Source organism: Natator depressus, chromosome 16 (assembly GCF_965152275.1).
Source record: "Natator depressus isolate rNatDep1 chromosome 16, rNatDep2.hap1, whole genome shotgun sequence".
NCBI lineage: Eukaryota > Metazoa > Chordata > Testudines > Cheloniidae > Natator > Natator depressus.
The window spans coordinates 26189621-26213867 of NC_134249.1; the positions used below are offsets into that span (position 1 = coordinate 26189621).

The 24247-nt window shown below is 40.6% G+C and overlaps 1 protein-coding gene across 2 annotated transcripts in view; it reads left to right on the forward strand.

Moving 5' to 3' along the window:
* RALGPS1 (Ral GEF with PH domain and SH3 binding motif 1) overlaps positions 1-24247 on the forward strand; it is a 394814-nt gene that overhangs the window by 17912 nt on the left and 352655 nt on the right. The window contains exons 3-4 of one of the 2 annotated variants that reach the window (XM_074973514.1): positions 10493-10561; positions 12802-12887. The exons of the other annotated variant lie outside the window; for it this stretch is intronic. The gene's annotated coding sequence lies outside the window, so the exon portion shown is untranslated. The remainder of the gene's footprint in view (positions 1-10492; positions 10562-12801; positions 12888-24247) is intronic. 2 annotated transcript variants of the gene reach the window in all.

The following is a 24247-nucleotide window of genomic DNA, read 5'->3' on the forward strand; positions in this document are numbered from 1 at the left end:
CACAAGTTCTGAATGGCAAGAATGAAAACTGACAGGAGAGGGGTCAGTTTGGATTCTGTGGCACCTAGGAAAAGCTCTTAAGCAAGAGTAGAGGCATTGGAATTGTCCACAAGTTTAGGAGAATGCCCTGTATCAGTTTACCTCCCAAATGTGCAAGGAGTGTTTCTGCATAACCGTATAGACTAGAAATCTAAAATTTTTGTAAGACTTACATTCTACAGAAGCTGATGATACCCACTCATCCACTAGTTTGTGGTAAAGTATTTTTCTAGCCCTACTAACATTGGTTCAGAAGTAAAGTTTTCATAGAGAGAACAGTCGTCTTTTTTATTTTTATTTAGTTATTTTGCTTCCCTTCCCAGAGACACAGTTCCTTTTCCAAAGGAAGATAAAGGTGTGTGGCATATCCTTCTGTGGGAAGGGAATGAACAAAATTTAGCTTGAAGGGACAGTATCAACTTAAATCACACTTCTGTCTGAAAATGTACATATTGTTATAGGTAACATCTAAAATTACTGCAACTGAAAGACAGAATAAAATGTTTTTTCTCTATTTTCAGTTTTTCATTTTTTTTTACCCCTCCGTGCATGTAGTTATCTATCTCACACATACAGAGGAGAAAGAGAAACATTTTAAAAATAGAAGTAAATGATTGTAAATCCACAAAAATTGGTAGGGAGACTCAATGGCAGATGTAGTATCTGAAGTTACTTTCAACTCCTTGTTTGAAGTCGACTAGAGCTGTTCAAAACTCAATTTCAGTTTCCTGGGAAATTCTGACATTTTGAAATTTCCTTTAATTCCAGACTCGAACAAAAAGTTGAAATTTTGTAAGATCCTGCTAAATGAAAAATTTGTTTTGGGAATACCAAAATCTTTGATAAGTCTGTTTCAATAAGGTTGAAGTACTTTTTCAACTTGTTTTCAATGTTTATATTTATACGTAATATGAGTCAAAATGATAAAATTGTAGTACTTTGTCAAAAAAAGGACTCTGCTAATTTTTCATAGATGTTTTTGATTAAACTGATATATTCTCGCAAAACATTTTGATTTGGCCAAATCAGCATTTTCCAATGGAAAACTGTTTTGTTGGAACATTTTCAAACAACTTTGAAGTTGACATTTCAACTTCATACTCGTTTACTCCTATAAAAGGAAGAACAATCACTGAAGTTTCCCTAATGTGGCACAGAGTAAATCTATTTCTTTTTGATCCTTGGTGAAAGAATTCTGTGGGATGATGTACATTTTGGGGTTGTACCTGGAAAAATGTACTCTGAACGGGCTTATTTCATATGAACAGATTCATTTCATGAAAAATTATTTACAGCCCATCTATAGCCTGTATGTGACAGCCGTAAAGCATATTAAATTGTACATCTGATTTTTCTCTTTCTAGTAACATCTTTCACTGAGTGGACTGTCATGAAATATAGAGGTCAGAGAAATTGGGAGTTGGGGTTCTACATCTGCTTTAGGAAGATCTATTCTTGTGCAATTTAATGTATAACATATTATAACTACAAAACCACTGCGGCAGATGGTTCCTTCCAGAGCTAAAAGGGGAACTAGTAGGCAGCCTAATCAATTTTTAATACTTTAAATATAACTGCTTTAATATAATATTTCATTTTCTATTGCTAATGCTCAACAACTGCCTCTGTCTTTTGTAATATTACAGAGAAGCCGTTTTACTGTTTCTGTAAGTTTTACCTTTTGTTTATAGTTTACTTAAATTTTTACAAAAACTAAAAATTAAGTTTTCTATTGCTGATCACTTTGTGCTGGTGGTGCCCCTAATAGCTGGAGACCAGGACAGGTTATATTAAGACTGTTCATACTGCTGTGGCTCTGTGTTTAGAGAAGCCTCTTATGTCTGAGAAGCCTCATATGGCCACTTTTGTGTGGCCATATGAAAGTAGAACAGTTTTGGTAAAGATAATTCTATAAGATCTCTCAGGTGAATTCACAGTATCTGATTGGAAGAAAACTACTTTTGCCATAGGTGAGTTAATTCTAGAAGTATACATAATGTGCACAGGTGAATATCCACTGGACTAGTCATTTGGACAACAAAACAATTTCTCTTCCCTTTCTTCCAACATCTTCTGCCCCTTTGCCTGTCTGCACATGCTCCCCCAGAGTATTTTGTGATGACAACATAGACAGGCCCTGCTGTATTCTACACTAGTGCAATCTATAGCTTAACTGATAGGAAACCTTTTCTAAAATAAAGTTACCTCTTTGAGCCATTTTTGCAGTGCTTGTTACCTCTGCTGGAGAAATGGACCATCTGGAATAAGGTTTCCTCAATAAAATGGCTTTTTCTTCTCTGAAGATTGATATAAACCAAGAGACCCTGTACTTCCAAAGGCATCAATAGATAGAATAGATCTATTAATTTTAAAAAATATCTTGTTCACAATTACTTGTAAAATTTAAAAAACTAAACATCTCAAACATAATTTTACCCCTGAAGAATATGTCTCTCTTCTGCCTTCTCTACAGCAGTGGTTAACTAAATGTGCTATTCATAGCGCTATGCTGATACCATCAGTGTTGCTATTGCTGCCACCACAATCAGTGTTTTCAAATTTATAAGATTGTGTTACAAACAATGCAGTTTTTTAAAAAAGGAGTAAATAAAATTAAACTAGGTGATATGACAACCATGCTTTTAAAAATCAGTTGAAGACAAATCTGAATTCAAGGTTTTTATGTTCTGGTATTATACAGTATACACAGGTTAAGCATTTTCTTATAGTTGATTAATCTCAATATTGATCCTTCATTAACTTGAGTTCTTTTTTCAAGTTTCTGTGACTGACTTACGGTGTTTGGTGTTGAAACTCCAGGTCATTTGCTAACTTTTCTATTCTTTCAAAACCTCTGGCAACATTTAGAATGTTCGTATCTACCAGTATAATACTTGACTCCTTGGGGATCCTTTCATCCCATTCTGTTATAATTGTATAAATGCCATATAGTGTGTAAGTTACCTGCTTGGTAGTGTGATGGCTTGCATAATGTTGGATTCCAACCAACTGTAAAATGTCTTTCATTGTCATGCTTCCTTCTTCCTCTGTCAAATTTATGTGAAAAAAGTGTGCTAGATATGCAATGGTCTCTCTTTCTGGTACCAGTTCAGTATAAATTGAAGTAGGTTCCATATATACATTTGCCTGGACTGCTTTGTTAGAGTAAAAATGCGGATCACCTTGCTTTATAGTGTGTTCTAATCCTGTTGGTTTCTTTTCTGGGAAATTTTTGGTGTAGATGTGGGTGTTGAGTTGGACATGTTGACTGGTTTCTGTTTTGTTCAAATGTGGAGGATTCCGTATCTCAGGGGATAATTATTCAAAGGTTGTTGCATTCTCTTTAGTTTCGTATTTCTGAGAATCTGCTAGGAGATGCAACTGTTGGTTTTTTTGACAAAGCCAGGTTTGAGCCTGTCATAAATATAAAGGGAAGGGTAAACACCTTTAAAATCCCTCCTGGCCAGAGGAAAAACCCTTTTCACCTGTAAAGGGTTAAGAAGCTAGGATAACCTCGCTGGCACCTGACCAAAATAACCAATGAGGATAGAAGATATTTTCAAAGCTGGAGGGGGGGGAGAAACAAAGGCTCTCTCTGTCTGTGTGATGCTTTTGCCGGGAACAGAAAAGGAATGGAGTCTTAGAACTTAGTAAATAATCTAGCTAGATATGCGTTAGATTCTGTTTTGTTTAAATGGCTGATAAAATAGCTGTGCTGAATGGAATGTATATTCCTGTTTTTGTGTCTTTTTGTAACTTAAGGTTTTGCCTAGAGGGATTCTCTATGGTTTGAATCTGATTACCCTGTAAGGTATTTACCATCCTGATTTTACAGAGATGATTCTTTTATTTTTTTTCTTCAATTAAAATTCTTCTTTTAAGAACCTGATTGCTTTTTCATTGTTCTTAAGATCCAAGGGTTTGGGTCTGTGTTCACCTATGCAAATCGGTGAGGATTTTTATCAAGCATTCCCCAGGAAAGGGGGTGTAGGGTTTGGGGAGGATTTTGTGGGGAAAGACGTTTCCAAATGGGCTCTTTCCCGGTTATATATCTGTTAGATGCTTGGTGGTGGCAGCAATAAAGTATAAGGGCAAAAGGTAAAATAGTTTGTACCTTGGGGAAGTTTTAACCTAAGCTGGTAAAAATAAGCTTAGGGGGTTTTCATGCAGGTCCCCACATCTGTACCCTACAGTTCAGAGTGGGGAAGGAACCTTGACAGAGCCTGTGCTAGCTCATGTAAAGCAGGGTCATAACGGTGCTCTTGGTCAGTAACTGTATCCGTGCATATTGCTCCAAGCTGCAGCAACTTGGTTTTACTTGTGTTCTTTAGCCACTACTCCTGTTGGAGTAGGATTTATGGGCTCATGGTTCTTCTGCTGCCATCTTCCTGCTGGAACAAATAGTATTTAAAATTAGGCGCTCAAGTTGCTAAATTTTTAAAGAATAATTATATGTAGCTGGGGATAGGAAACCTGGGAGATGGTCAGCTTTTTATGTCTTGCCCCGCATACTCCAAACTATCTTATCTGGAAAGAGGATTCAGAAAAAGTTCACGCTGTGGGTTCTGTTTCTTTTAGTGCTGAGGTTTATGTTGGCTGCCCTAGCCAAAGAGTAGTCAAATAGTACCATGGAACCTGCAGGTACTATGTAGTTTTAATTTAGTTTGACCTTCCATCATGAATATTAAGGAGTGAGCTCTTCGAATTAGCAGAGCTCAACCCTAATTGGTTCTGGCATAAATCTAACAATACCCTAGAGGCAAGCTTGTGAAGCAGTGGATGAGATTGTGCACTGCAGAAACGCTATAAGAAGAAAAACGATATTGTATGGTTAGTTAAGGCGATTTCCAGAGTAACTCCTGCCTTCACATACAGGAGACGTAGAGTTCTTTTTTGTTTTGTTTTTTTGTAAGCATTCATTTGGTTACATATTTGCCTCTGTTCCTGGAACTTTCAGTTTTCATTCTTGTTAGCAGTAGTAGCAACCCCTTTTTGCAATACTGAAGTGTTTCTGCAGTATTAAACAAAAAAATTAAAAACAATATTTAGTTAATTTAACAGCTCCAAAAGTATAAAATTCTCACAAAAAATACATACAAACAATTTTGACTTAGCAAAACTAAAACTGAACTTACTCCCATCCCCAATCTTGGCAATTAAAAATTAAAAAATTAATAATGCAGTTACAAATGTAATATTTAATATTTTCTTTCTCAGTCTCTTCCTTTTCTCTGATTCATTATGCTAGCACTGAAATTCTGGCAACAAAGAACTAGAGTGCCTTTTCAACTTGATTATCATACACATTGTAAGGAGAGCGATCACTTTAGATAAGCTGTTACCAGCAGGAGAGTGGGGTGGGGGGAGAGAAAACCTTTTGTAGTGGTAAACACCCATTTTTTCATGCTTTGTGTGTATAAAAAGATCTTCTATACTTTCCACAGTATGCATCCGATGAAGTGAGCTGTAGCTCACGAAAGCTTATGCTCAAATAAATTGGTTAGTCTCTAAGGTGCCACAAGTACTTCTTTTCTTTCTGTGAAATTAGGTATTTTACTATTCTACATTGTTTTATTTTTGTGATATGAAAATAGTTATGATAGTGAGGTCATGCTACTCTAATCAAACCATACACATTTAACTTTTTGCCACTTGCTATGAAATACTAATGCTATGTTAAAGTGGAGTGTTTGAAAATATTGAATAATTAACTGGATTTACTTTTTTCCTATGTTACTGCACTTTTAGTCATGAACCTAATCTTTTTTCTATTGTTTTTATAAATGTAATAATATTTAACTGCACGATTAACTACATAGTTTACATAACTTTCTTGGTACTATATGAAATCTCTATAATACATGTGTCTTAAAGTGGAGCATACTCAGTTAAATAGTAGCTTACTTACTGTTTTTACTTATTCCTGTGACCAGTGGATAAGTGGAGTTTATTTGGCTATTTTCAATCGGCTATCATATAACAAGTCATATGGTCCACATTTAGCTGCTTTTCAGATCTGCCTTTCTGAATCCTTTAAGAGAATGACTTGCTGATCGTTCGGAAAGGCTTCTCCTTATTCTCTTAATTCAAAAACTTTCTTGTTGTTGATAAATCCAGTGGAGTAGGAATTTCCTTTGCTTTCTCTAGTTCTGTAAAAAGTCTCCAATCTTTACTGTCAACTGTTTCTTTCTTCCTTTAAAGGTCTTTCATTCTTTAGTTTTAGTTACTACATTTGCCAAATCAAGCACTCAAAAGTTATGCATTGCCAGAATTAAGATTACTTATGGATCCTTAATTTCGCTCCTTTCAACACATGATCACATACTATTTTTCCATAGGATCCCTGCTGTATTCAGTGAGCAGGATGGTCTCTGTTCACTAAACAGGTAACTAATGAATATTTATTTCTAGCATCACCCATGTGTGGCCACAGGCCATATTTATGGCACACCTTCCAAACCACATACTGAATACAGACTTATTACTTCACATGTTTTTCTGTAGTGCTTATCACCTTTGTTAATGTTTATGAACTGCTACAAAGTGAGATAAGGCAATAATATCCATATTTTACAGATTGGGAACTGAGGCACAGAAAGATTTAAACCAAAATTGTCAAAATTATCCGTTAATTTTGGATGCCAACTTGAGAAAAGGTGGGGGAGTTGCATTGTATGTAAGAGAGCAGTATGACTGCTCAGAGCTCCGGTATGAAACTGCAGAAAAAACTGAGAGTCTCTGGATTAAGTTTAGAAGTGTGAGCAACAAGGATGATGTCATGGTAGGAGTCTGCTATAGACTACCGGACCAGGGGGATGAGGTGGACGAGGCTTTTTTCCAGCAACTCACGGAAGTTACTAGATCACAGGCCCTGGTTCTCATGGGAGACTTCAATCACCCTGATATCTGCTGGGAGAGCAATACAGCGATGCACAGACAATCCAGGAAGTTTTTGGAAAGTGTAGGGGACAATTTCCTGGTGCAAGTGCTGGAGGAACCAACTAGGGGCAGAGCTCTTCTAGACCTGCTGCTCACAAACTGGGAAGAATTAGTAGGGGAAGCAAAAGTGGATGGGAACCTGGGAGGCAGTGACCATGAGATCGTCGAGTTCAGGATCCTGACACAAGGAAGAAAGGAGAGCAGCAGAATACGGACCCTGGACTTCAGAAAAGCAGACTTTGACTCCCTCAGAGAACTGATGGGCAGGATCCCCTGGGAGAATAACATGAGGGGGAAAGGAGTCCAGGAGAGCTGGCTCTATTTTAAAGAATCCTTATTGAGGTTACAGGGATAAACCATCCCGATGTGTCGAAAGAATAGTAAATATGGCAGGCGACCAGCTTGGCTTAACAGTGAAATCCTTGCTGATCTTAAACACAAAAAAGATGCTTACAAGATGTGGAAGATTGGACAAATGACCAGGGAGGAGTATAAAAATATTGCTCAGGCATGCAGGAGTGAAATCAGGAAGGCCAAATCACACTTGGAGTTGCAGCTAGCAAGAGATGTTAAGAGTAACAAGAAGGGTTACTCTTCTACACACTTGGAGTTGCAGCTAGCAAGAGATGTTAAGAGTAACAAGAAGGGTTACTCTTCTTCATAGTCTTCAGGTATGTTAGCAACAAGAAGAAAGTGAAGGAAAGTGTGGGCCCCTTACTGAATGAGGGAGGCAACCTCGTGACAGAGGATGTGGAAAAAGCTAATGTACTCAATGCTTTTTTTTGCCTCTGTCTTCACGAACAAGGTCAGCTCCCAGACTACTGCACTGGGCAGCACAGCATGGGGAGGAGGTGACCAGCCCTCTGTGGAGAAAGAAGTGGTTACGGACTATTTAGAAAAGCTGGACGTGCACAAGTCCATGGGGCCAGATGCGTTGCATCCGAGAGTGCTAATGGAGTTGGCGGATGTGATTGCAGAGCCATTGGCCATTATCTTTGAAAACTCGTGGCGAACAGGGGAAGTCCCAGATGACTGGAAAAAGGCTAATGTAGTGCCAATCTTTAAAAAAGGGGAGAAGGAGGATCCCGGGAACTACAGGCCAGTCAGCCTCACCTCAGTCCCTGGAAAAATCATGGAGCAGGTCCTCAAGGAATCAATTCTGAAGCACTTAGAGGAGAGGAAAGTGATCAGGAACAGTCAATATGGATTCACCAAGGGCAAGTCATGCCTGACTAATCTAATTGCCTTGTATGACGAGATAACTGGCTCTGTGGATGAGGGGAAAGCAGTGGACGTGTTATTCCTTGACTTTAGCAAAGCTTTTGACACGGTCTCCCACAGTATTCTTTCCAGCAAGTTAAAGAAGTATGGGCTGGATGAATGGACTATAAGGTGGATAGAAAGCTGGCTAGATTGTTGGACTCAACTGGTAGTGATCAATGGCTCCATGTCTAGTTGGCAGCCTGTATCAAGTGGAGTGCCCCAAGGGTCGGTCCTGGGGCCGGTTTTTTTTCAGTATCTTCATAAATGATCTGGAGGATGGTGTGGATTGCACCCTCAGCAAGTTTGCAGATGACACTAAACTGGGAGGAGAGGTAAATATGCTGGAGGGTAGGGATAGGATACAGAGGGACCTAGACAAATTGGAGGATTGGGCCAAAAGAAATCTGATGAAGTTCAACAAGGAGAAGTGCAGAGACTTGCACTTAGGACGGAAGAACCCAATGCACCGTTACAGACTAGGGACCGAATGGCTCGGCAGCAGTTCTGCAGAAAAGGACCTAGGGGTTACAGAGGATGAGAAGCTGGATATGAGTCAATAGTGTGCCCTTGTTGCTAAGAAGGCCAGTGGTGTTTTGGGCTGTATAAGTAGGGGCATTGCCAGCAGTTCGAGGGGCGTGATCATTCCCCTTTATTTGACATTGGTGAGGCCTCATCTGGAGTACTGTGTCCAGTTTTGGGCCCCAAACTACAAGAAAGATATGGAAAAATTGGAAAGCGTCCAGCGGAGGGCAACAAAAATGATTAGGGGACTGGAACACATGACTTATGAGGAGAGGCTGAGGGAACTGGGGATGTTTAGTCTACAGAAGAGAAGAATGAGGGGAGATTTGATAGCTGCTTTCAACTACCTGAAAGGGGGTTCCAAAGAGGATGGCTCTAGACGGTTCTCAATGGTAGCAGATGACAGAACGAGGAGTAATAGTCTCAAATTGCAGTGGGGGGGGGGGTTTAGGTTGGATATTAGGAAAAACTTTTTCACTAGGAGGGTGGTGAAGCACTGGAATGGGTTACCTAGTGAGGTGGTGGAATCTCCTTCCTTAGAGGTTTTTAAAGTCAGGCTTGATAAAGTCCTTGATTGGTCCTGCTTTGAGCAGGGGATTGAACTAGATGACCTCCCAAGATCCTTTCCGACACTGATATTCTATGATTCTATGAGATACTTAGTGCCTGATTCATATGTTCAAAACACAGCTCCCATTAGCTTCATTTATCGTTGTGAGTGCTCAGAACTTCTGCAAATCAGACCCCAGATGGTAGAACTGCAAAGATGATTTGGCTCACTCTGTCACCTAGTGGAGTCTTCAGCCCTGAATCGTGTGTCCAGGCTACATATACAATGCATAGGGAGAGTTGGGACCTACAAAAGGGATCACAGAAGCCAACATGCTAAGCAGGTCAACTTACTGGTGAAGAGATCCTTTACTTTTTTTTCAATTTCAAAAGACAGGAAGTGAAAGCATTTCCAAACAACTGGGTGCACAACTAAATGCACCTTTTCCCCTCTACCCAATGTCTTCTTTATGGTCATGTCACTCCTCTCTACAGATCCGTGGGCCATATGCATTTTACCCCCATTAAATCTTTGGCTTGCTGTAGTTACGAATAAGATTTTTCAGTCATTGCCAACTGTGATATTTCTGAGAAATAGACCCCTCCTCACTTGGAACTGGACTGAGGCAAACAGCACATCTTGCATAGGTTAATAAATAGCAGTCAGATAGTGGTTAATTTCAGGATGAAGGTAAAGGAATGTGGTGTGAGAGTAATGGAAGGGAGGTAGTTTTCATAAATTCATAGATTCCAAGGCACAGAAGGGACCAAATCTACTCTGACCTCCTGTATAAAACAGGACATAGAACTTCCCCAAAATAATTCCTAGAGCATATCTTTTAGAATAACATCCTGTCTTGAATTAAAAATTGTCAGTGATGGAAAATCCACCTCAACCCTTGGTAAATTGTTCCAATGGTTAATTACTCAAAAATTTATGCCTTATTTCCAGACTGAATTTGTCTATCTTCCGTTTCCAGCCATCGGATGATATAATTTATACCTTTGTCTGTTAGAATGAAGAGCCCATTGCTAAATATTTGTTCCCCACGTAGATTCTTATAGACTATAACCAAGTCACCCCATAACCTTCCCTTTCAGCTAATTAGATTGAGGTCTTTGAGTTTATCACCATAAGGAATGTTTTCTAATGCTTTTAATCATTCTTTTGGCTCTCCAGTTTATCAACATCCTTCTTGAGTTGTGGGCACCAGAACTGGCCACAGTATTCCAGCAGCCAAATACAGAGGTAAAATAGCCTCTTTACTCCAATTCAAGATTCTCCAGTTTATGCATTTAATGATCGCATTCTCTCTTTTGGCCACAGTGCACATTGGGAGCTCATATTAAGCTGATTATCCACCACAACCCCCAGATATTTTTCAGAGGCACTGCAGCTCATAATAGAGTCCTCCTTCCTGTAAATATGACCTACATTCTTCATTTCATTCATTTACATTTAGCCATATTATAACACACATTGTTTGCTTGTGCTCAGTTTACCAAGTGATTCAGATTGCTCTAAATCAGGGACCTGTCCTCTTAATTATTTACTACTCCCCCATTTTGTGTCATCTGTGAACTTTTATCAGTTGTGATTTTGTTTTCTTCTAGATTGATAATAGTATAGGGCCAAGAACAGATCCCTGCAGGATCCCACTGGAAACACACCCACTTTGATGATAATTCCCTGTTTCCAGTTACATTTTGAGACTTATCAGTTAGCCAGTTTTTAATTAATTTAATGTGTGTCATGTTAATAAAAATTTCTTGTGGTATCAAATCAGTTGTCTTACAGAAGTCTAAGCATATTACATCAGCACTATCATGTCTATCAATCACATTTGTAATCTCATCCAAAAAGGATACCAGGTTAGTTTTACAGGAACTGTTTTCCATAAACCAATGTTGATTTGCATTAATTACATTATACTCCTTTAGTTCGTTATTAATTGAGCCCCAGATCAGCTGCTCCATTATCTTGCTTGGGATCAATGTTAGGCTGACAGGCCTATAATTACCTGAATCATCCCGTTTAGCCTTTTTAAAAATTGGTACAGTTGAGACTGAGAAGAGGTTCTGAGGATGGGGAATAGGGATGTTGAATGACTTAACTGCTGATTTCCTTACTTTGTGTAGTTTCTGTTGGTGGGATACAGTAGCAACCTTAAGTTAATAATGTTTTTTGTGTATAAACAGATGTGTGTACGTAGATATATAGGTAGAAAATATTTAATTTAAAGGAACATCAAGATATGTGTAGACCAGAATAGCGTAACTGATTTATTTTTTCTGTAACCCTGGCCTTCCTTCCCCTTTCCCTCTTACTGTTTGTTAATATCACTATTTGCATTATGTCTAAAATAACAAAACGATGGCAAAATATGCACATGCTGCTGGCAGGGTCAGAGAGTTGCACTTTAAGTTGCACTAGCTAACCCCACAGAGTTTAGCATTTACAACCTTTCATATTGAATGACCATTTGTGCTATAGTGAGCTGGTTCCATGAACCTTTATCCTGCTCTTCTGCTGCATATTGAGAAGTCATTGTGATATGTAATGACTTACTCTGGTTGAAGCATTAATAATGTTTTTTTTTTAAATATACACAGGAGAGCCTTGAAAGCAGAATAAAGGCTTTCTTTCATGTGATTTGCATGAAGATCTCACCTCACTGAAAATCATAGATCTTTGATTCCTAGGAGCTAATAATTTCTCTATTAATTCAGAAAAAGAAACACTCACTGAAAAGCTCTTCTCCTGATGATTAAACAACCATTCTCCTCTTCTGGAAGTATATTGTTGCATATAGGAATCAAGAGGAAAATCGCACTTTATAAAAGTGTTAGGCTGCAAAGATTTTTCACTTATTTCAGTTACCTCTGTATCCTATGTAACATGCTGTACTTCCTTAGGGAAGGTCAGTGGAATTTGAGCTGCTTCCCAGATTTTTATCTTGGCAGAACAAGAATTCCCACTCTTCATCCATCAAAAAATATTGTAGTTGTAAAACTGAATATTTTGTAATGTAAATATAATTTTTAAAAAAGACCCCTTTTCAGGTACAGAGATCTTTTTAGAATGTATTTTATATAGTATCTATCATGAAAAGTATCATAGACACTTTACAGTAAAACATATTCATATTAAATTATTAAAATGGTATAAGATCAAAACAATAATTCCCATTAGTTAATATTTTTTGAAATCTAGTATTAGATTTTTAATACTTCAGTCATATTAAAGGATTGTAAATTCCGAGATGTAAATTGCTGAATTATACATCGTATGAAAATTGAAGTATAAGCATTATAGAATTTAAGATGGAAAACCTGGCTATCTGATATTTGTATTATGTAAGGAATAGTCTGTTTTCAAAGATAACTGATTTTAAACACCATTAAGAACAAAATCTACAGCAGAGTGTGATTGTGTGTGAATTTGAAAAGTACTTTTGTATAAAATGTAGCTTTATTTGACTTTTTCAGAAATTACTGTTCTGAGAGACATGTCGCAATACCATTCTTGTTTTTGAATACCTGAATTTAAATTTGGAGATAAACATATAATATGGGTAAGTTAATCTGATTTTATTTATTATTTAAAAAAAACAAACAAAGAAAAAAACCTAACAAGATGCATACTGTAGAATATGGACAGTATGCACATGCAGTGTTTCTAATGACACCAAAATGGCCATGGTTTGAAACATGCAGTAGCAAAACAAGGATTTTGATAATTTGCAATTATTATACTAAAATGTGTATAACTGTAAGGGAATATGTATGTATCTGTATTGCACCACCAATCTCTCTGGTCTCTAGGTGTCAAATAGAGGTGCTTTAAATTTCAGTTATTGTCATGGTAGGACTCTGTTCTCCAGACCACCCTTACTGAGGTTGTGGTTCTATACTTTGGTCTCAACAAGCTGAATTCTACATGCTGACAACTGCATCACACTTGTGTTCTAGGGGAGAGGCATGCTTTGAGGTAGTTGACCTTAGCCAATTAAGGATTTTGAAGAGGAGGACCAGCACTCTGAAATAGATATAATATAGAATGGAGAATCTGTGTAGGCTACAGATCACAGATGTAATATGTTCTCATCTACCTGTTCTGTTTAGGAGACAGACAGACATAGTCATTGTTGAATCCAGACATCACATGTAAGAGAGTGTGAAAGTAAAGAATCTATTTGATTTTTTCCTTTTGATCAAGTCCAGTGATGCTGTTATTCTAACACCACTGGTTAGTCAACAAGCTCTTGATCCTTTATGGATGATTCAGTACTTACTGTAATGACCTCACCGGCAGCTATCCCTGGTCGTGCTAGTGTGTGCAAGTGGCTTGCATGCTCCCAGATAGGAGACGCAAACTGCTGCATGGAAAGGATTCCTAGCTTACCCCTGAGCTAGAGAAAGTGATGATAGACCCGATGCCGTTCAGCCAATCCACAGGCAAGGACCCATCCTGGTGATCCCAAGGCAGATGTACAGGCTCTTAAGGGATGCAGTCTGTCCAGTCTGCTCAAAGTCACTACCTGGCTTGGAACACTTCCACTGCCAAGTAGTTTTGATAGACTGACTTGCTCTTGCTCCTGTTCCTCCTCTCAGATAGGCTCCGGCCAGCCCGTGCTCCTTCTCCCAAATCTGCTCCATCTGGCCCTTGCTCCTGCTCCAGCCCATGCCTGTTTCCACACTAGCCAGCCCTTGCTCCAGCCTGCATCTGGCTCCTACTTCAGTCAGCTGCCTGGCAATTACGATACTGTATAAAACTGTCTAGAAGGAAGAGGGGAAGGTAACTAAGTGGAGTCATTAGTGATTGGAGAAAGGGGCATGGCTAATAGGTGGAATCAAATCATTTGAGATGCTGAAGGCAGGAGTGAGTGGAGTTGTAAACTGTTGAAGAGCATTGGTTTGATAGAATCTAGAAACCGCTGGAGGGTGGGTAGGGCATTTAATAATGTGCTTTTATATATTAATGGCTACCTTATCTTATTTTTCAGTGTACAGCGATGAGTTCACTAGATAGTACTTTCTCATTATAACTATAATAAATGCAAAGCTGCTGACTCATAATGCCCAAAGCTGAACAAAGAAAGTTCTTGAATGGAGTGAAGAAATGATAACAGATAATGTGAGAAGATTTTCAAAATGATGAGAGTTTCATAAATTATAAGGCCAGAAAGAACAAATACAATCATATGGCCTGTGTTATGCAGGAGATCAGACTATAGGATTTCCTTGAATTTGATCTAGAGCATATCTATTAGAAAAACATCCAGCCTTGATTTGGAGATTTTCCGTGATGGAGAGTCCACAGCTAAATTCCCTGTAAGGCTGCGCAGCAGGCTCTCAAAGGCCACGCCAGCGGGGAGAGGAGCCCCTCCCCCTGGCCCAGCCCAGCCCCGCTGGAGTTGCTGCGGCCGGGAAGAGGCGCCTCTCATCTGGCCCCGAGCTGCTGCGGCGAGAGAGGGCTGGGAGGAGTCTTCTCTCCCCACTGCAGCCCAAGGGCAGCCTGCACCCCAAACCCCTCATCCCTGGCCCCACCCCAGAGCCCCCCCCCACATCCCAACCCTCTGCCCCAACCCTGAGCCCCCCCTGCACCCCAAACCCCTTATCCTTGGCCCCACCCCAGAGCCTGCACCCCCAGCCAGAGCCCTCACCCCCCCACACACCCTAACCCTCTTCCCCAGCTCTGAGCACCCTCCCACACTCCAAGCCCTTCAGCCCCACCCCACATCACCTCCATATTGGTGCACATAACAAAATTCATTCCGCACATGGACATAAAAAATTAGAGGGAACACTAGTCCACAGATCTTGGTGAATTGTTCCACTGGTTAATTACAGTAACTCCTTGCTTAAGGTTGTAGTTATGTTCCTGAAAAATGCTACTTTAAGTGAAATGATGTTAAGCGAATCCAATTTCCCCATAAGAATTAATGAAGCTTGGTTGAGGTGGTGAAGTCAGAGAGTGGAAGAGGGTGGGATATTTCCCAGGGAATGCCTTCCTGCTAAATGATGAACTAGCACTCTGGCTGAGCCCTCAAGGGTTAACACATTGTTGTTAAGGTAGCCTCACGCTCTACAAGGCAACACGAATGGAGGGAGGGGAGACAGCATGGCAGAGAGAGACAGACACACACACTGTGTGTGTGTGTGTATGTGTGTGTGTGTGTGTGAGAGAGAGATGTGCATTGCCCCTTTAAGAACTCTGACCCCAATCTAAGTACACTGCCTTTTTAAGTAGATCAGCAAGTTGAGACAGCTGCTGCTGCCAGCAGGCTCCCTCCATTCTGTGCCCTGTTGTGTCCCCCCTTGTTCTGTGGAGATGGGGTAAAGGAGCGAGGGCAGGAGTGGGAGGGAGGGGGACACCCTGACATTAGCACCCTTCTCCTCTTCCCCCCTCCCCGCCCCCCGGACAGCAAGCAGGAGGCTCCCGGGAGCAGCGCCAAGGCAGAGGATAGGAGCAGCACACGGCAGTTGGGGGACAGCTGAACTGCCCAGCAATTGATAGTCAGCACAGGGAACTTAGGGGAGTGGGGAGCTGATAGGGGGGCTGCTGGCCCACCCTGTTCCAAGCCCCCAACAGGCTGCTCTTTCTGCAAGCAGTGGACAAAGCAGGCAGCTGTCAAACGTTATAAGGGAGCATTGAGCAACTTTAAACCAGCATGTTCTCTAATGGATCAGCAACAAAACAATGTTAACCGGACAACGTTAAGTGAGGAGTTACTGTACCATGACTGTTAAAAACTGTGCCTCTTCTTGGGTCTGTATTTGTCTAGCTTCAACTTCCAGCTATTGGATGCTGTTATACCTTTGTCTTCTAGATTGAAGACCCACCTATTATCCGATTTCTGTTTCCCATGTACGTACTTGCAGATTGTGATTGTCATCCTTAGCCTTCTATTTGATAAGCTAAGTGACGACAGTTGTATAAAACAAATGGAGAGGAGGACAGGTAATAGGCGAGTGGCAGATTGTACTAATTTGGTTGACTTCTTGTACCCACTCTACACACTTGCACAACATACATCATTTGAAAGCTTATTATGTCTACTTTAAGATGAGGTATGATGTGGAGCTGTCAAGTGGTTCTGTTACCATAGAAATGGGGATAAACAATGACACCATTGACATGTTAAAATGACCACTCTGAAATATTTGCATTAGTTTCTGTTTAATAACTATTTCAAGACATAAAACTGGATTTTTTTGTGACTTCAAAGCATCACAACAATAACCTAAAGGGTAAAATAAAATCTAATAATAAACGTGTACAGATGTTACTGAAATGTAATAGCGCTGGTGACTATTCCAGTCAAGCGTATTCTCTGTATCTTGTTTATCATTATCTCTGTTGGGAATGAATGGGATACCACAGTCTTCATTGCCTTGGCATGTACACAATTTTGTGCAGGGAAGATTGTTCTGATTAGAGACGCTGCATAAGAGACTCTCATTGCCCGGGGAGAATAAAGTGATTTTTCTTTCCTGTGCTTCAGTGATGTTTGTTGTGATGCTGGACTATCTGCTGACTGTTCTTGAAATACCACTCTAGCTGTTGAATGGAAGGTATTTTTTCCATCAGTGATCTCTGCATTGATGTCTATATTATTATCTCCTTCATGCATGAGATTTGCACCAGCATGAAGTGGATCAGTTCCATTTGGAATGAACACAGCTCTCTGGAGTCTCCTACTTCAGTTTTTGCAGCACTAGTGATGCAGCTAATAGTAATTGATGTGGAATCCATGAAGGTGTAGTATGTCAATTAAATTGCAAGACCTAAACTCATGGTATAGCTGTGAAGCAAGGCTTATGTGCACTGGTGTAATAATTGTGGAACTGTTAAACACTGTGCACTGTGCTATTGAGATACATTTTCTTTGAAAGGCTGACACTCTTTGCTGGCTCAATTATATACCTCTTTATCAACCTGAGGGCAAACTCCTGCACCAATTGGGGCACAAAAAAGTAGCTGACGTCAGTAAACTGCAATCACCTAGCTTTGGATAATAATCTGAATATTTTAGACAAGGATTGAAGCGGCATTATAAAAAAACCCTTGTTCATTTGAAAGCTATTCATCAGTCTTACTCACCAGAAGAACATTGACAAAATACTGACTTAAGTTCCTGCTTCAGATTACTAGGAGCTTGGATACCATCAGCTAATGTTGTGCTGTACAGAATAAATGGTAGACTTACCTTGTCCTTGCTGTGTATGGAATGAAATTGCAGAACCATAGTTGTTTTTCTAATCTTGCCTGTAATTTACTACTGGAATAGTGTGCAGTTTCGATGTCTCAGGGAAGTAGGACTTTATAGCTTTGTAGCAGCTTGGACAGGCGAAGAGCTTTTTTGTTGTACATAAGATCATTGTCTCTCTCTTCAATCAGATGATAAAGTGTAGCGTTATCATTGGATTGTTGCAGTATAACTAGATGGTTTTTCTTTAAGATTTGTTTTACCCAAGCAGGAAAAAGGGCGTGTTAAGTAATAAACTGCATCCTTAGCAATCAGGTCTTCCACAGCAACTTGTCATCGCCTCTTGGTTGAAGTGCTGCCTTCCTTAGATTGGTTGCTCTCTCAGATGTTTCTATTTTATGAAGTTTCTTGTCTGTCTTGTATGTTTTTCTCAAGCAAACAATGCACCAAGATCAATTGCTGGAGGATGTGCTTGTTCTTGTGCCTCTAGAACAGGGGTGGGCAAGCAAACGATGGCCTGTGGGCCGGATGTGGCCCGCGAGCCATTTTAAGCTGGCTGGTGCTCCGGCCAGGGCACTGGGCCGGGGCCGCACCACGCGGCTCAGCCCCGCTCCGCCGGTGCTGGGTTGGGGCTGCACCATGTGGCTCAGCCCCGCTCTGGCACTCCAGAATGGGTTGGGCACAGGGTCAGGGCTGCACGACGCAGCTCCCAGAAGCCCTGGCATGGCCCCACTCCAGCTCCTATGCACTCCAACGGGAGCTGTAAGGGTGGTGCCTGTCGATGGGGCAGCATGCAGAGCCACCTGGCCGTGCCTCCACGTAGGAGCCGGAGAAGGGACATGCCGCTACTTCCATGATCCTCTTGAGGTAAGCACCACTCAGAGCCTGCACCCCCTGAGCCTCTCCCCAACCCCCTGCCCCAGCCCTGATCCCGATCTCCAAACCCCGCAATCCCAGCCTGGAGCACCCTCCTGCACCCCAAACCTCTCATCCCCAGCCCCACCCCAGAGCCCGCACTCCCACCCCTGCCCCAGCCCTGATTCCCCTCCCACCCTCCGAACCCCTCAGTCCCAGCCCAGAGCACCTTCCTGCACTCCAAACTCCTCAGCCCCACCCCAGAGCCAGCAACCCTGCCCGTAACCCAACACCAATTTTGTGAGCATTCATGGCCCGCCATACAATTTCTATTCCCCGATGTGGCTCGTGGGCCAAAAAGTTTGCCCACCCCTGCTCTAGAAGCAGGAAAATGTGATGCTCTCTGATCAAATTCTGAGTCCTTTTTTTCCCTGGGTTCAATACTACTCTGACATGTTCCAAATTCAGTTTGCTTGTGTATTTCTGAAAGCAACCCCTGTGATTGAGTATTGTTTCCACATCATCCAAATTAGATAATAACTCATCAAGTAGCTGCCAATACAATTCATCTTTCCTGATTTCTGTCCAGCACTGGTGGCTTTTGACAGTTTTGCTTTCTTTTGATTTTCTTGATAAATACCACATTTTAAAAAGTTTATGGAGAGTCTTTTTCTCTTTGATGTAAACTTTAAGGGGCTTGTATCCACCATATCTTCAAATACTGTAACGTCCCTGTAACGGTAAAATTCCCAAAGTATATTAGCATTACCACCACCAGTACCACCATTTTTCATTTTGTACAAGTATATAGACTTGTGCTAAATTAGATATAAATTAGAACTACGTTAGTATCAAAATTGCCATTTTTGTTTAGTGAGCACTTTGTTTGAAGCCCAATACGAAGCTGTGTATTATCTTTAATACTAAAAAGTGTCACTGAATTAATAGCTAGTTTCGAGAATATTTCAAAGGCTAGTATTGCAGGCATAAGCAATTACAAATTATAATCTACCAGACAGACTAGATGCTACATAGTACGTATGAAAGCTTACAAATGGAGAAGCATTACGTTAAGAATTCATGTACATTTATATCTACCCACTGTGCATTACAAACTATGGGCATAGAGTCTGCTGCTACTTGCACACTACCTTCAGTGTGAAACTGATCTGGTCAGTAAATTTCAATTGAAGATATGGATGAGATACTTCGACAATTAAGAATATGTGATGTGAAAACATTTCATGGCAGATAATTGCATAATGTTGATATTTGCCATTTTTGCCACATGCTAAACAGTTTAATCATTTCTGAAAAAAAATACTTGATCAGGCAAAACTAATAAAAATCTTTTACTACATTGTTGTTTGGTAGCTTTGACCAATAAATACCACATTAAGGAGTTGGAATTAACTTAAACCAGGGGTCGGCAACCTTTCAGAAGTGGTGTGCTGAGTCTTAATTTACTCACTCTAATTTAAGGTTTTGCGTGCCGATAATGCATTTTAACATTTTTAGAAGGTCTCTCTCTATAAGTCTATATTATATAACTAAACTATTGTTGTATGTAAAGTAAACATGGTTTTTAAAATGTTTAAGAAGCTTCATTTAAAATTAAATTAAAATGCAGATCTTATCAGTTTAGTGCAGTGGTTCTTAACCTGGGGTGCACGCACCCCCTGGGGGTGCGAGATACTCTTTCTGGGGGTGCGAGACATGCGAGATTTTTTTTTAAAAGGTAAATCATTGAAAACACAAATTAAGCACAGGCACATAAGTACAACTACTTTGTTTGTTTCATCAAACCTATGTATTTATTAACATTATACATTTTTTAACGATTACAGTAATATACTAAGTTTTTAAGTTTTCAAGTTTTTAAGCAAATTGTAGTGTAATTTTTTATAAGGGCTGCAGAGCGTTGGGACTAGGCCAGGAGCAGAGCCCTGGGCCGGCTGCCGGTACCCCAAGCCAGCAGGAGGGCTCAGCAGGGCTGGAGGCCCGGACCCTGGATGGCAGGGGGCCGGGCAGCTGGAACCCCAGACCAGAAGTGAGGTGAGCAGGGCCGGCAGCTGATATCCCAGGCTGGCAGCAGGCTGAGCGGGGCCAATGGCCAGGACCCCGGCTGGCAAGGGGCTGGTGGACAGAACCCCAGACCGGCATCGGCTCACCTGATGCCGGTCTGGGGTTCCGCCGGCTCCTGCCAGCCGGGGTCCCGGCTGCCAGCCCCGCTCTGCCCACTGCCAGCTGGGGGTTCCATCCGCCAGCTCATGCCAGCCGGGGTCGTGGCCACCGGCCGCACTCAGCCGCTAGATTCTGGAAGGTGTCTAGCTGGCGTAAGATCAATCCTAACAATACAAAAGTGATTTTAGTAGCAAGGAGGAAGCTTTTGGAGAGGCTATGAGAAGGGTTACTTCAGCTGCTGCCAGCCTGGGGTTCCATTCACTCAGGCCAGCAGCGGGCTGAGCGGTGCTGGTGGCTGAGACCCCGGCTGGCAAGGGGTCGGGAGCCGAAACTCCAGACCGGCAGCAGGCTGAGCGGGGCTGGCAGACAGAACCCCAGACCGGCGGTGGGCTGAGCGGAGCCAGTGGCCAGGACCCTGGCTGGCAGCAGCGTGCCAGTAAAAATCAGCTCGCATGCCCATGCCTTTGGCACGCGTGCCGCAGGTTGCTGACCCCCTGACTTAAACAGTAAAAACTGTATTCATAGTTACGTTACAGTGTTTCTGAAACTATGGGGAAAATGACACTTTCTCATTTTGGATACCATTGTTTCACCTTGCCTACAGGCTTATAAGACCACTTGATAGCTCTACATCATACCTCATCTAAACATACATGAAATAAGCTTTAAATTGATATATGATGTAGGGTTGTGCAAGGTGGATACAGTAAACTCCAAAATATGGGTCTTTTTGGAGTATTGATGCACACATATAACAGTGAAATTATTAAAAATATAACAAGCACTGGTCACGGCACACTAGTTGCCTTGCCATTGTCAGATATACTGAAGGATTTGTGACATCATCAACCTGAGGAAAAAAATCTTTATTCAACCCAGATTTTTCAGCCTCCTTGCTTTCTCACTGTTCTGCCTAGAGAGGATCCTGGAAGGTGTCTAGCTGGCGTAAGATCAATCCTAACAATACAAAAGTGATTTCAGTAGCAAGGAGGAAGCTTTTGGAGAGGCTGTGGGAGGGGTTACCTCATCCAGTGAGGATATATGCCCATGCTTTTCTCACTGTACAAAATCTTGGAATCTTACTGGATCCATTGCTGCCCTGGATTCTCAGATAATAAGGTTTAATTTTTATGTGGCTAGGAGGTTGCCAGCATGTCTTTTCAATCTGGCTTTTAACCTATTGTAGATGATTTGTTAGCTGAAGAGCGAGAACGCATCAGTTGGCTGACTAATTGTTGTCAGTGGGAGAGGTGAAGGGGTTGGTAGTGTTATAGTTCTGTGGTCATGTTGCTCAGCTGTTGGTATTGTTAACTCATGTAATTGTGCCTATGAACTGGTTGTTGGTTGTGTATGTGGCATGTGTAACTTCATTACAGTTGATGAGAGCCAGGCATGCACCTAGAGTAGGATATATACCCTATCTCTGCTAAGTCTGTAGCACATACTATGCAGAATTACTAGACACCTTCATTTACTCACCATTACCTATGACTTATCTGTTTCACAAATGTTTTAAAACTTGTGCACTTCAGTTATTTTGTCACTAGGTGGTACTGTTGCACAAGGCACCATGACTTAAATCACTAGTCAGGAAGACTCAATTTAATCATGGATTTCTACATAAAAGTGCATTTTTGTTGGTTGTTATAACTGTAATACATATTCTTCACAACTCAGAGATAGATGTAGGTTTCATTTTTAGAAGGTACACACTATACATTTTTAAACAGTGATTTATTTTGAAAACTTTTCAGATTAGTTTTACAGCTATATCAGAAAATGAATGATTGTTTGGTTATTTCATTTACCAAAGGTAATTGAAGCAGATATTTATGAAGTCATTGGGAGGTGAACTATCTCCAGTTCAACAGGTTAATCATTAATATTTGCAGGATTTTCTTGCCATGCTGTATTAGGAGGAGAACATCACCAGACAGACATTTAAATAGTTTTATTTAACTAAAACAACAACGTTATGTATTCTGGATTTTTTTCTTCAACAGCAAAACATAATATTTTAACAAAACAAGCAAATGAATTTTTGAATTTAGTTAAACATTCAAGTTTTTTAAAATCCAGTTTGTTTTTGTTAAAATTGTTTTTAACTAAAATAGTTAAATGAAATATTAAAAAAAAATTAAATCGACTATGTCAACCAGATCAACGTGAGAAGCTTAAAATATTGGCTTCTGCAGCTAACTCAGTCGTCGTCACCTTCATTTTCCTGTTTGTTCATAATCTGGAAAAGAAAAACAAGCTTTCCTGCTTTTTCAGGTCCCAAACAATTTTTCAATTTGGAATGAATTAGTCCAAAGGAAGAAAATATTCTTTCTACACTGGCAGAAGAAGCTACTGCTGTTAAAAGTGAGATTATCACTTCAACAGTCTCTGAATCCAAGTGCTTAAGTGACTTCCACCAGTTCACTGGAGTGACTTTCTTTAAAACATCATCAGCAAACATATTTCTTGAATGGTTCACCCTTAGCTCTGAAGTTTATTATAGTTGGCATTATGGTGGGATGATTGCCGGATGTCCATGTCATAGCTAACTCCTCTTCTTCAGCAGTTAAGGTTTGTCTCTGGTACCGAATATTGAGAATATTTGCAAGAAAATGAGCTGGAGATAGTGCTTGTCCCATTTGTTTTTTTAATGCTTGTAATTTAACTCTGTCACTGCATATTTCTCTTTTTAAGATCTCACTCAGTTCCTTCCAAATTTCAACAGCGTCAGCAATAAAACAGCTATTTCCCTGCATTTTATTCAAGGCTACACAAATAGGCTTCAGGGTACTCCGCATGTGGTCAACATTTCTCTGAAGCCCAATATTGAGAACTTTGGCTGTGACAGTGTCATCTATTTTTTCACGATTTTGTTCACAAACTGTCATCAGATTAGGCCAGTTCTTGACATAGTCCACTGCTCAAAACAGTCCACTGCTGAGTTTCATTGCACGTCTTGTGGGAGCGTTAGCTTGGTTCCTCCCACTTTTTTCAGAGCAGCTGCTGCAAAGTGGTTGTTATGGAAGTATTTTGCAATTTCAACAACATTAGCCTTTATTTCTGGAACACTGAAATCTTTGGCTAAGAGTTGCATTCTGCAACCATATGTTATTAGCTTGGGACTCTCTTATAAATAATTTCTTCTCATCTTGGATACATTTGCAGCATTGTCTGTGACCAAGCTGCATATTAGACATTTGAATTTTTTCCCCACAGTTTGTTATAGCTTTTACTGCTGCTTCTTGTAAGTATTCTGCTGTGTGTGCATTTCCTGATGTATCAGTTGTTTCTGTAAGGAAGACATTCCCTTCTTCTGTTGTCACACAAGCACATACACCAGGATTGTTGTGGACATTGCTCCACCCATCAAGACTCAGTTAACAATTTTACCCTCTAGACCTTTTGCACACTGCTCAATTTCTCTTTCATACACTTTATCCAGCAATTTGCCTGCAACATCTGCTCTGTTGGGTGGACTGTATCCTGGTCTTAATGACTGAACCATGTTAATGAAGTGTGGGTTCTCAATCATATGGAAAGGTGAGTCTCTTGCATAAACAAACCGGGCAATTTTTTCATCAATTACCCCTCTTTTTGTAAACAGCTGATGTTTATCATAAACTTATCTATGGTTGTTTCTGGATGATGGAGATTTTTTTTTTCTTTTTGCTACAGGTGATATA